Source organism: Nanorana parkeri, unplaced genomic scaffold (assembly GCF_000935625.1).
Source record: "Nanorana parkeri isolate BGI_ZX_2015 unplaced genomic scaffold, ASM93562v1 scaffold576, whole genome shotgun sequence".
Classification (NCBI taxonomy): Eukaryota; Metazoa; Chordata; class Amphibia; order Anura; family Dicroglossidae; genus Nanorana; species Nanorana parkeri.
Genome location: NW_017306844.1, coordinates 672,524 through 685,052, shown reverse-complemented (window position 1 = coordinate 685,052; position 12,529 = coordinate 672,524). Strand labels below are relative to the sequence as shown.

At 42.7% G+C, this 12,529-nt stretch overlaps 1 protein-coding gene across 2 annotated transcripts in view; it reads right to left on the bottom strand.

Moving 5' to 3' along the window:
* EPS8 (epidermal growth factor receptor pathway substrate 8) overlaps nt 1-12,529 on the bottom strand; it is a 56,233-nt gene that overhangs the window by 42,436 nt on the left and 1,268 nt on the right. The window contains exon 1 of one of the 2 annotated variants that reach the window (XM_018562408.1): nt 8,884-8,903. The exons of the other annotated variant lie outside the window; for it this stretch is intronic. The gene's annotated coding sequence lies outside the window, so the exon portion shown is untranslated. Of the gene's footprint in view, nt 1-8,883; nt 8,904-12,529 lie in introns of those variants that run through there. 2 annotated transcript variants of the gene reach the window in all.

The window sequence follows — 12,529 nt, the reverse complement described above, 5'->3', positions numbered from 1 at the left end:
GGGGGGGGGGGGGGGGGGGCAGAGACTTTAAAAATATAAATCAATAAACATTTTATAATTTTAAAAAAAATTAAAAAATAGTAAAATGTATTTAAAACCTAAAAGCAAAAATGGAACATAATGCAGTTTTCTTGTTTAATTTGTTTTTTCCTTTACCAGGCCAAGCTGTCCATCAAAAGTGGTAAATGAAAGCTTGGAACAAACCATTTAACAATGACAGGAATGCTTACTTACAAATGGTCAGATTTTATTAATTTATATAAATCCATCATCTCAAAAGGAAAAAGAAAACGGTGTTAACTGGAGTTCATATTTAATTTGTTAGTCAAGTCTATCAAAATCTGCATCTAACATATGCAGTAATCAAAATCAGACCTTACATTTTATGAGGGTATATTTGCCTAAGCGGCCTCTCCATGTCCTGCACTTGTCATGTGGTTTTGTTGTTATTGCTTTCCATGAAGCTTATAATTCTTCCTTGTATCTCATGGCACTTTACATACCTTTTATGCCTTATATCTTCCTCGTCTCATTGATCTTGTCACGTACGGGTCATGTTACTATACTGTCTTTGCTGTGTCTTTGTTTAATAAAAACTTTTATACAACCATAAATCTGCACCTAACACTACTCTCCCCCACAGGGTGACAATGCTGCCGTCCGAGGGTGGCTCCAATGCTCCTCCATAGAGAGGAGCCACCCTAAGACAGGAAGTGTGTTACTGGTTGAGTCGCCAAGTGAAAGTAAAGGAAATAAAAAAAAAAAGAAACTAATGCAGTCACCACATCTAAGGACTGGTAAGCTGTAATATAATAATAATATTGGTTTTGGGGCTAGCTACGCCTTAAAGAGAAAAACTTTACTCATATCTTTGAAAGACAAACAAAACACACCTTTAGAAATGTTTAGTAATGACAATCTACAAACATATACCTATAGATTGTAGGTTTTTATTCTTTGCATACCTTATTTTTCTTTTCCTTTACACATTTCTCACAGTGGCCATTTTTACTAAGCCCAGATTAATATATAAAAAAAACCAGGGGGGTTGCGGATCAGCGCGGTTACCGCGCTTATATTAAAAAGGGAGGTTTTGGTAGTTTTTTTATTGCGTTTTAACGCTGAAACGCAATAAAAAAAAATGCCCAAAACAACACTGGTCAGCGCGGTTCCATTGCAACCTGTATGGGAACCACACTGCTCAGCGCGGCAAAAATAGTGCAGTGAGCAGTTCGGGTGGGGGGGTGGTTCCGTTCGTGCTGACACGTGCGGTTGCATGAACGGTCCCCATAGCAATCTATGGGATCGTTCATGGCGGCAGGTGCGCGCATCCGAACCGACCCGGTGTGAACTAAAGAAAGTAAAAGTAAACTAAAAGTGATCTGAGTGTATAAAGAAGATCACATTTTGATTTTATCATTGAAGTTTAATATTCTGTAATACAGTAAACTCCCAGTTATACGGCATCCACAGGGATTGGTAGATTCTGAATAAATGTAGTTTCTATTAAATATGGGTTCAACTAATGCTATACCCCATACTATACTATACCATAACAGTATATTGTACTCTAAACCATTAGCAATACATTGCAGTACTGGGAGTGATCAATAGGTGGCGCTTGTTCACAGGATAATACCGCCCTTTCACAGACAATCGATCAGACACCCGTTTCCAGGATAACACAGCACTTTTCAGAGATCGTTCAGACACTCATTCCCAGGATAATCTAGCACTTTCAGCCGGTTCCTGTACCTTTCCGTGCTACAGAGCCCTCTCTCTCCTAGAAGGTGGTAGATCGGCAGAACAGAAGTACACAGGGGATTTTTCTTTGCTGGTTAGATGAGAGTTCCAGTTAGTCGAATACCGGATAACAGAGAGTTTATTGTAATAACATTTGATCATATTTTGTGCAAGATACAATAGATCATTGAGTGCTTCTTGAGATCTTCAAAGTCCCCTGTTTCTTCTCAATAGTTATAAACATATTTAGGGATGATAGCACCTTGTAAAACTGATTTGGCTATACAAAGAAGGTTTGCTCATCTGAAGACTTGACAATTTTCCCCATTTCTCTACTGCTCCAGCTTTGTCTGGGGATGGTGAGTGAAAAGCCTTTTCAACGTCTAGCCTGACGTTATCCATTAGACTGACATCTGGACTCTGCTATCTACATACCCTCAGGGGCAGGGCCCTCCTTACCATCTTGTCTTGAATTGTATTGCAATTGTCATGCCTTCCTTATATTGTAAAGCGCTGCGCAAACTGTTGGCACTATATAAACCCTGAATAATAATAATGCCATCACCACCATGCTTCAGTGGGGATGATAATGACCAAAAAGTTTAAATTATTATCAGACAAAAATAACCTTCTTTCAGTTGACTTCAGACTCTCCTAAATGCCTTCTGGCAAACAGTAGGGAACATTCTAGATAACAGGGGTTTCTTTTGCCACTCTTCCATAAAGTTGTGACTTGTAAAGCACCCAGGTATCCAGTCTATGCATAATCTCTCCAGTCTCAAACACGGAGGCTTGTAACTCCTACAGGTTTGTCATTGTTCTCTCAGTTGTAGTAGTTTCCCCTCATGGCCATTGGTCTCTCGGTTGCCTCCTTTACTATTTCCCCTCATGGCCATTGGTCTCTCGGTTGCCTCCTTTACTATTTCCCCTCATGGCCATTGGTCTCTCGGTTGCCTCCTTTACTAATTTCCCTCATGGCCATTGGTCTCTCGGTTGCCTCCTTTACTAGTTTCCCTCATGGTCATTGGTCTCTCGGTTGCCTTTACTATTTTCCCCCGTGGCCATTGTTCTCTCGGTTGCCTCCTTTACTAGTTTCTCTCATGGCCATTAGTCGCTCGGTTGCCTCCTTTACTAGTTTCCTTCATGGCCACTGGTCTCTCGGTTGCCTCCTTTACTAATTTCCCTCATGGCCATTGGTCTCTCGGTTGCCTCCTTTACTAGTTTCCCTCATGGTCATTGGTCTCTCGGTTGCCTTTACTATTTTCCCCCGTGGCCATTGTTCTCTCGGTTGCCTCCTTTACTAGTTTCTCTCATGGCAATTGGTCTCTCGGTTGCCTCCTTTACTAGTTTCCCTCATGACTTTCTCCTTCATTCTCCCTGTTTTTTCTAGGTTTGTAAAACGTACTTATTGAAGATGTTCATGCGATGTACTTCCTCAATGCACTGACACAATTTCACTCATCACTGTGAAATATGCACTTCTTTGTGTCCCAACTCCCACAGAGCCTGCCTTTTGAACTATATCTCAAATTCTGAACAATGGAACATTATCATGGCTTGCTGGAAGCAATGCATGATGAGCTACATAGTCTTGTGAAATCAAGACTGCATCACATCAAGCAGCAGTGAAAGAGACGCAAAGCACACTGGGAATCCAGGAAGTTGATGACAGTGACGGGCAGGCGGACGGCAGCACTCACTACATAAAAGGGATTTTTTCCATAAGCTTTGACTGCAATCAACTCTAGTATGTATCCCTATTACAAAGCTGATGTTATAACAGGGTAGTATATGCTGGGACTTTACAACTTCCAGTTTGTGCAAATAAAAAAAAAACCACCTAAAACCCTTTTTGAAGTAATCTACAGAGTCAGTTGGAGCCAGCTCTAGCAGAATACGTCTGCATTTTCTCAGCTCATGCCCTCCCTCATGTTTTGCAATAACCATGATCTTATATGAACTTGAACAATGGACTTCTCTTATTGCTCTCTTCTGGCTTGTTAAATAAGACATTGAAAGCGTATTTTTATATCTGTTCAATAACAGCAAACAATACCTGTTGATCCTGCCAGAAATCTCGTTAGCTCCCGCATGCTCTATACTTACTTAGTTGCCATTCCCCACCCTTTTTCCAGTCCCTAAGCATCCTTTTTGTGAGGAGTTGGCCAAAAGGAACTACATATTCCAAATGAAGTCTTACTAATGCTTTTCACAGAATATTGGGCTAATTTACTATGGTTCACACGGGTGTCACTGAATAATTCGCCTATAGTGTTAATATGCCTTTAAGATGCATTCATTTTGCACCAAAATATGCTCTCCGATTTATTTTTATTAGGCAGTTTAAAGGGGAAGTAATGTAGGGAAAGTGACCAGCTTGGAGGCATGGTAAGTTTGTGGTGTGATATCTGGTGTTATTTGCTTTTTCTCTTTTCTATGCGACTCCCATGGTGCTTTTTGCTCGATTATATAGACCAAACTGTCTTTTCAGAGACAATATCATGGATTTCTATACTAACATATAGACCCAACTGTCTTTTCAGAGACAATATCATGGATTTCTATACTAACATATAGACCCAACTGTCTTTTCAGAGACAATATCATGGATTTCTATACTAACATATAGACCCAACTGTCTTTTCAGAGACAATATCATGGATTTCTATACTAATATATAGAGTATATAGACCCAACTGTCTTTCCAGAGACTATCATTTATTTTTATACTATAAACATAGATCCACCTGTCTTTTCAGAGACAATACCAAGGGTTTCTATACTATCATCTCTAATGCTCAGCTTGGTCCTTGGATCCTCCTAAGTCTTTACCTAAGCCTTCTGTAAAAACTTTCCAACCCCAGCGCAACTGCGTCAGAAATCATATAGCTCAAAGTGCACCTCAGTTGACATGAACGGAGATGTTCCACAAGCAACATCATCTGCCAAAAGCACCATACATAAACAGTTTTGACACACCACAGGTCCATGCAAATGCTACACATTTTTTTTAAATGTGGACTACGCAGTCCACTGTCCATTTACATTTTGGTAATGATGAGCTTTGCTAATTGGTCAGGAAGCTTTAAAACCAAGGACCAAACTCCTGTTCTTGCCGCCACTAAAAATGAGGCCTAAAAAGGAGTTGAGAATTTTCATTTTAAAAGATAACTAACCTCCCCCTTAGAAGATGCTGGTTGCCGTGCTGGCATATTGATCTTCTTGCTCTAATACTTTCTGAGATGTTGACCTGGTATAGTTGTTGGGCTACCCTGTACTGCAAAGGCTAAATGCTTGTTTTTCTCTAGGGGATGAATAAAGAACATATACTCAGCTGATCCTCGGCCCCGTGGCAGTTGGCACTCACCTCTCTTGCCCCTCCAATGCAGCTGTTGAATGTCCCTTGGCGTCCTCATGTCCAATGCAAGTCAATGGACATGTATTAATCGTGATATCGTCAGTGATCCTTAGGCCACTGGAGCCCAGGGTACAAAAGTCTGCGGGAGTGGTCTATGAGCTCGGCGGGATCGAGGATCAGGTAAGTATATCTGCTTTATTATATCCCCTAGAGAAAAATGAGCACTTAACCCTTGTAGTGAAGGGGTATCCCCACTGCAAGGGAAAAGTTATTAGAAATTCCCAGATTTCTTCTTTAAAGCTTGATTAAGGTTGGTGGCTCAGAAAGTATTAAATTGAAAGATTTAACAGCCAGGCAAGTAGCATTTTCAGGCACTCAGGAATTGAAGGCTATACACAAGTTAATAGTTTTTAAAGTGTATGTATAGCCCATGTATAGCCCAAACTTGTTTGTTTTGGATAGAGCAGGCATCGGCAACCCCCAGCAAGAGGCGTCACCTGCTGCCATTAGCTGTAACTGACAGTTCACTAGGCTGTCAATTACAAAGCCTGGGTCACCCACCTCCCCAACATCTCCTAAAGCCTGCCAGCGGCTGAGGACATTGCTACACAAAGAAGCCAGCACACACATCTTTACCCAGAGTAGACACAGGTTTTATTTAGCCAACCCCTATAAGCCCTTTCCACTGTTGGTGGCTGGGGAAAAAATGCGCCACTGTTAGTCCCAGCCCTACCCTCTGTCCCACCATCCCCAAAACACCCCCTCCCCCATTCTCAGGCCCAAAGTTTTTCAAAAGCTCACATGCATTTTCATCCCAAATCTAGTTCATTTATACGCAGGTTACAAAGTACACAGCCCTCAAACTGAACCTTAGTTACACAACCAACAACTTTTATTTACACATTAGCTGTGTGTGGGGAATTGTGTTGAACACTTTAGCAAAGTCCAAGTATACTACATGCACAGCCATTCCTTTGTCCAGGTTTTTGCTGACAGCTTCTGTCCATCATTAACCCAAGCTGCCTAACGCTTATGATATTTTCTAGCAGATACTCTAACATTCGGTGGCCCTAAAGCAGTACCCCTAAAAAAGGAGGCGGCACATTGGCCACAGATGGTAGGACATCAAGAAGGAATGCCAACTTCAGATTGTGGTTGTGTTTTAAAGGAAGAAAACAGCCAGGGTGTGATATGATACGTGTATCCAAACCTCTGTCATTGTCCTTAGTGGTGAGACAAGTTGTTTTACATGCTGGTTTGTGAGTGTGCCATGATGCCTTTCTACTGATATGAAGGATGAACGCTAACCTCCGATGGTACTATGAAGGAGGAGCAATGATCTAACATGGTGGATATGAAGAAAGAGAATGTCCATTGTAAGAAGGAGGGAAATAAACAAGGGCGTCCCGAGGCTGGGTGACACCCGGAGCGGTAACCGAGTGTCGCCGAGACGGCACCACGCGCGTGCACAATGACGTCATCCCGCACGCGCGGCAGTATTCTGATTCCTGCCGGCGGCCATCTTGGTGATGGACGCCGGCAGAGAGAGAAGGGGACAGTCACCCGGTGGGATAAGGTATGCCGCCGGGTCCCCTCTCTCCTAATATTATCGTGCGTTCGGTCCATGACCAAGCGCTCGACTTTTCAGAGGGGGGGGGGGTGACACCAAAGTGACTGAGTCTTTTTGGTGTCACCCCTCCAATGGTGTCACCCGGGTACGGGCCGCACCCCCCCGCGTGACGCCACTGGATATAAAAGGAGGATTCAGATAATAAAAGAGGAAGGCCACCAACAGACTGGAGGGCTGTAGGATTGCCAAAATCTTTTGATAGGCTGGTTTAAATGGTATGGGTGTGCGTTTACTCCTTTGGGAGTGGAAGAAGGAGACCCCTCCAGCATTGGCTTATATTGGAAGGTACAATATACAGAAATTAAGGTTGTTCCCAATCTAACCATTACAATATAACTGGCCAAAAGTCATTCAATATTTATGGGCATCTTCATGTTCCCTTTTACCCCCAAATGAAAGACAGTACTATGACAACAGCAGTATGATAAAAACCCACGTCAGTAAAACAAACACTTAGACCATGGCAACTGTCTCTCCAATATTCACATACAACTAAGCTTGGGCTACATAAGCAATTAAACTTTTCCTGCTGCTTTAACAACTTGCTTGTAGTCACTTCATTTCCAGCAGACTTAAAATCAATGATGGTTATTGACATGTGGTTCAATTTCTCAGCAGCAAAGAGATTTAAAAGTTTGAGCAGCCCTTTGCTTCCTTCAAACATAAACATATAATCTGTCCAAAACAGGAGAGGCCAACCTTAGAAGGGCGGATTCTGATAATGGCTAGAGCCCAGATAAAGTAAATCTTCAACAGACACCGATTCAAGTCCCAACAATGTCCTCTATAAGTTCAAACAACAAATGGGCACTCACCCGTCCGTTACTGACCACCAGGCCTAGGCCGCAAAACTCAAATGTGAAGACTTTTATTACAACACACCAAACAATAACTAGCTGTAATGCAATGTTCAAAGATAACGCTACGGTTTCATGACGTGGATTGGTAGAAGAGTAACCAAGGTATTTATGACACTGGGTGTTTCAGCACCACACAGCTTATAAATTGCCCTGTAGATAAAAATAACCCGCAGATCATCAGCAATCCAGCTAGAAGTGCATGCCCAGAGATCTCCTCCATACTATATACACAGTAAAAGAATATTTGCATTTACAGGTAGATTTCAGCTCACCTCTTGCTAGGAGAGCTCACCCTCAAAACAGAATACACTTACAGACAATATTAAGCACCGGATATGCAATAAAAACATATATACATGGACCACCACCACACCACAACAGCCCACAAGATAACATACTAACTACAAGTCTATACTGTAAGTACAGAGGTCACTTCACCTACATTGGTCCACAGACATGACAACCAGACTGGCTATGGCAGGGTGCATAGAGGAAATCAGAAATCCCTCTACTTCCATAGATGGGTCTGCAGAACAAAAATAACCAGACGGGCTATGACAGGGTGCAGAGAAGGAACCAGAAATCCTATCTACCTTCCTAGATGTGTCCACACGACGGGATAACCAGATAGAGCATGGCATGGTGCACAAAAGGACCAGGAAATCCCTCTACCTTCCAAGAAGAGTCCACAGGACATAACCAGATGGACTAGGGCAGGGTGAACCTGAGACCCCTCTACCTTCCTAGATGGGTCCACAAGAAAGGATAACCAGAAGGACAATAGCAAGGTCCCAAAAGGATCCAGAGATCTCTCTACCTTCCTAGATGGATCCACAGGACAGGATAACCAGATGGACTAGGGCAGGGTACAGAGAAGGAAACAGAAATCCCACTACCATCCTAGATGGGTCCACAAGAAAAGGATAAACAGAAGCACTATGGTGGGTGCACAAAAGGAACCATAAATCCCTCTTCCTTCCTAGAAGGGTCGGCAGGACAGGATAACCAAATGGACTATGGCAGGGTGCACAAACGGAACCAGAAACGCCTCTACCTTCCTAGATGGGTCCATAAGACAGGATAAGCAGAAGGACTATGGCAGGGCGCACAGAAAAAAAAAACCAGAAATCCCTCTACCTACCTAGATGAGCCATTCTCTGTAAACGTAACCGATCAAAGGCCAACTGCCACATATACAGCAGGCATACAAAACACAATCCATTGACAGCATGTAAAAGACAGAGCTCCCTGAATATACATAAATAAAATATGTAAGGGAACATACACATAACCTGTTGGCTGTACATCCGAAGTAGAAATTCCTCCACAGAGTATGCTGTATACCTGTGTATACACGATGCGATCATCTAATCGGAATGGAGCCCTCAGGGAGTGGAGAGCAAATTTCACTAAGCAATTTATGACTGCAGGGGAAAGTTCTGTCAGGAGATTACACACAGCTATTCAGGACGACTTTGTACTCATCCACTGCAGCAAAATAGAAAAATTGTGAGTCAACTCAATAGCAATAATTCACAAAATAGTAGTTTATCAATTCAGGGAATACCTGAAAAGTCTCAATATAATCTTTGTATTTACACTTCCAGAAATATGTGTAAATGGACAATAAGTGGCCAAAAATTCAGTGGTCAGGAAAACAATATGTAGCAAGCAGAAGTTTGATAAAAAAAAGGATGAATTCCACTATTAAAATTTTACAATCTCTCCCATCAGATTTGACATTTTCCAGCCTCTCTAAGAAACCTCTATCAGTTAGAAGCAGGTTACGTCCATAGGTTGAAATGGGTTGTCCGATATGTATATCCTGGGCAGTCTCTCGTCACAGTACACTCTGAGGCACGCACATTCAGCTCACGGAAGGAGAAGCGGCAGACATGATGGGGAACAATAGCAAATGGAAAAAAGGTCAAATAACCTGCCCAATTGTTTTCTATTCTGAAGAGAAGTTGGCTGCCACGTGTGTATGGGATTCAGACATGAGAGAGCCTCTCAGTCCTGAGGTTTTTTGTGGGATATGCGGTCATGTGGTAGTGAGGAACATCTATGAGTAACATTAGAATAATTAAGTGTCCTCAGCTCAGCTGTCTTCTGCTGCTCTGAGTTTAATACTTGGTAAAGGATAACAGCAAATGTCTGCTCTCTTATGAAATTCAACATCCCCAGCGCCAATATATGCCTACACATTGTTCTGTAAGGCAACATGCCTGCAGAAGTGACTTCATTTATATCCAGTGCAGTGACTGACTTCCTATAACCCAGGCCAGGTCACTCAGAGTCCATCAGATATTGTCAGGTGACTTCTGTTTGACAGGTATGCCGCGGATGCCAAATTTCACCACACCCAGCAGCCTTGCCATTTCTTTACTGGAAGAAACTGAGCCGTCATTTATTCTGACACTAAATCTTGCCAGGGTTTCAGGAGAGCTGCTCATTTGCATGTAGCATGCTTCCAAAATACTGGCTACATATTGTCAGAATGAAAGAGTTTAGTGACACCCTCATTTCATTCTATACATGGACTAAGATTCAGAGCAGAGGTAGTGCACACATCTGGAAGTGGGCCTGCTGGACACCAGGAGGAATTCAGGCTTATAAAAGACTTACTTGACTCCATCTTCTTTTGAATGTTATCATCCTATGTCTGCATTAACTTTGCTTCAAGATTCGTAATCCTTTTCCTGCATGTACTTTTGAACTGTGCCAATGGAAGACCGAACTTTCGACATTCCAGTAAGGTGTGCTTGGGGATGGGCTTTGAGTGAGAAGGGTAAGGTAGGGTATGGTGGAAGTGTGGAATACATGTTGTCATTCTTGTTTCCTATTTGCACCTGTTTATTGAGTACTTTGCCCAAGGCAATGCTGCCCTAGTTTTTTTTTGTCCAGAAAATGAATGGTCACTTTTCCTGTTTTATCCTTTCACCTTCATTAAGAACTCCTAGTGTCCAGATAATTATGGCACATAAATCATGTGTAATCCTGAATCTAAAACTGCAAACAAGTCACATATCCCTTCATGTTGCCTGGGGACGGTCAACGCCACTTGTATTCTGTTAAACTACAAATTGTGAGTGCAAGAGCAATTTAGGAGAGTACTCTGGTATCTCTCCAATATTGACAATATTGCTGTATGGTCAATAAATTCACCTTTTCATAAAAGAACTCAGAGTCTTGTCCTGGGTTGACAACGACAAAGACTAGAAGAATATTCTGGACTTTAAAACCTATTTTGTTCTGTACAACCAATTCCTCTGAGGCTTTGGTTTTGCAAATCTCAGTGGAAGGTTTTACTGACAAGTGTGTGGTGTTTAATCACCACCTACCATCACACAGCATGGACTGTCCAGCAGCGGTGGGGGCTGCAGAGTGACCAGTCTGGCCATGGCAGAGAATGTAGTCCAGTATTTCCAGTTATGGTGAGGTTTGTATTGTGGAAAATCAGTCAAGGTGGGTGGGTTGAAGTGCACAATATATCTGATCAAGGTGGGAGGGTTGTCGTGCAAAATATATCTGATCAAGGTGGGGGGGTTGTCGTGCAAAATATCCGGTCATGTTGGGGGTTGCAGTGTGGTATATCCAAGTCAATGAATACATCACTAGTGTGATTAGGCCCCTAAATGGGGCTATCATAGTGACTCCGTCCCAGCTGTATACCTTGTGGCTGGGCCTCTGTTAAAAAAAAAAACATAAGGGAGGCACATACAGACAAAGCACAGGCTTAGTACACGGTGAGACACATTTTAGAGCAGGGGATACAAATAGGCGGTTCATAAAACTTGCGCCGAACACTCCCCGCCTCATAAATATCCCACCTACTATGGAAGTAAACTGGAGCCACATTATTAATGGATTGATTAGCACGGGATTCAGCACTCTAACAGAGGCAAAGCAAAACGTTTAGAGCCGGAGCCTGTACGGGAGCAATGTAACTCCCTCTAGCATTACACTTGGTCTGGTAAATGAATAATGTACAGATCAAATATTTACTTAAATGACTCCATGGAATGGCTGCTTCACAAGACAAACACAAAGAACGCACATGAAATCTTATGAAAGCCCATTATACGTCATACTTCCAGCACTGCGTGCACAGTGCTACCCAGCAGAGACGCAGCGCAGTGCTACTAATCGAGGTGAATCAAAGCGCTGCCCAGCAAGATACAGCACTGAGCTCGTTCCAGCACCAATATATGCATGCACATTGTACTGTAAGGCGACATGCCTGCAGAAGTGACTTCATTTATATCCAGTGCACTGACTGACTTCCTATAACCCAGGCCAGGTAACTCAGAGTCCATCAGCTATTGGCAGGTGACTTCTGTTTGACAGGTATGCCGCAGATGCCAAATTTCACCACACCCAGCAGCCTTGCCAGTTCTTTACTGGAAGAAACAGAGCTGTCATTTATTCTGACACATGGACACTAAATCCTGCCAGGGTTTCAGGAGAGCTGCTTATTTGCATGTAGCATGCTTCCAGGGCCAGTAAGATACCCAAAATAATGGCTATGTGTCAGAATAAGAGAGTTTAGTGGCCCCCTTATTTAATTCTATACATGGACTAGGATTCAGAGCAGAGGTAGTGCACACATCTGGAAGTGGGCCTGCTGGACACCAGGAGGAAGTCAGGCTTATAAAAGACTAGAAAAATATTAATATTCTGGGCTTTAAAACCTATTTTGTTCTGTACCAACCAACTCCTCTGAGGCTCTGGTTGTGCAAATCTCAATAGAAGGTTTTACTGATGATCGTGTGGTGTTTAATCATCATCTACAATCACACAGCATGGACTGTCCAGCAGTGGTGGGGGCTGCAGAGTGAACAGTCTGGCCATTGCAGGGACCAGTATTTCCAGTGGTGGTGAGTTTTGTATTGCGGAAAAACCAGTCAGTGAGTTGTTGGGGGGGTAGTAGTGCAGGAA